The following is a 1,224-nucleotide window of genomic DNA, read 5'->3' on the forward strand; positions in this document are numbered from 1 at the left end:
GGTCTATGCATGCTATGTTGGCGGCTGTTTGGCAGTCTAACTGGCCTGTTTATGTTCCTATATAAATGCCCACGCCGGTGCTAGTTCCGAGAGTTTTGGTCTTTGCCAGGAATCTCTGCAAGCCTCCTAGTATCGCCTGTGGTGCCTGTGCCAGTGTCTTGGCTTTGGCGAATGCTGTAACTATTGTTGCATACGCCGCCTTAAGCGTAGCTGCATTCCAGTCGGCTGCCGTCGGTGCTATCCCGTTCCCGCAGTGTGTTTCTGTAGGGGCGTCCCCACCGCTTCCCTTGGCGCATGGGCAACTCGCCGCTTGGCAGAGCGCCTTACCGACGTCGGACAATTCGCATGCTGTTTTTCTGTCTGTGTCACCTGTCGCCTCACACTTTGTGTTTGCTGCCGCAGCGGGAGTTTCGGTGTTGTAAGCTGCTTTTTGCATTGCTTTTTTGAATTGCTCTGCTAGTGTGCTTGCCGCAATTGGGTAAGAGTCGGCAAATGCAGTTTTGATTTCCGCCGCCTGTTCTGCTAGTGCTGCGAAAGCTGCTGCTGCCGCGCGTCCTTGAGCTGAAATTAGTTTATATGCTGGTACCAGAAGCTGCCTTGGCTAAGATTCCTTGGCTTTTGTTTTATGGGCGAGCTTTTGCCATTTTAACCAGTCTTTGTTGCACTTCTCTTTGTCAGTTGCTGCTCATGGTGTAGCATCCGTTTTCTCCTTGATGTTTTCCGTTGGAAATGTACTTGTCCACTCGGGCTCCGCTAGCGTGATGTTGATTTGTTCTATTTGTGTTATCGTTGTGTCATCTATTGGCGTTATTGTTAGTTTCGGTGCCGGAGAGTCAGCTGTTTTTATCAGCTCGCATATGTCGTTCAATTCAGCTAAATTTTTGGCCTCCGCGTCGGTGGCTTCGACATTATGTGCACAGCATAGCCACACGACTATCAGTAACGGTAGCACTTCTCTGCATTCTATCCCGAGAAACAGTTTTGAATATTGTTTCATATTTGACATTGAAAATTGTTGCTTTGTGCTTAAACCAGAGTTTGGAGACTGTTGTTTGATGTTTTGTGTGATTGCAGTGTGCCGCCGGGTTTAGAGCTATCTTCTGATTATCTTTGTTTCTGAAGAATTGGGTGTGTTTTATGAGGTGGAAATATATACTGGGTTACACAATTCTATTGGTTTTTGTCTGGTAGACTATTAAGTACTTTTTGGCTGGACTGCAGTTC

The sequence above is a fragment of the Trypanosoma equiperdum genome, assembly GCF_001457755.1.
Source record: "Trypanosoma equiperdum strain OVI genome assembly, contig: ctg_1637, whole genome shotgun sequence".
Lineage (NCBI taxonomy): Eukaryota > Euglenozoa > Kinetoplastea > Trypanosomatida > Trypanosomatidae > Trypanosoma > Trypanosoma equiperdum.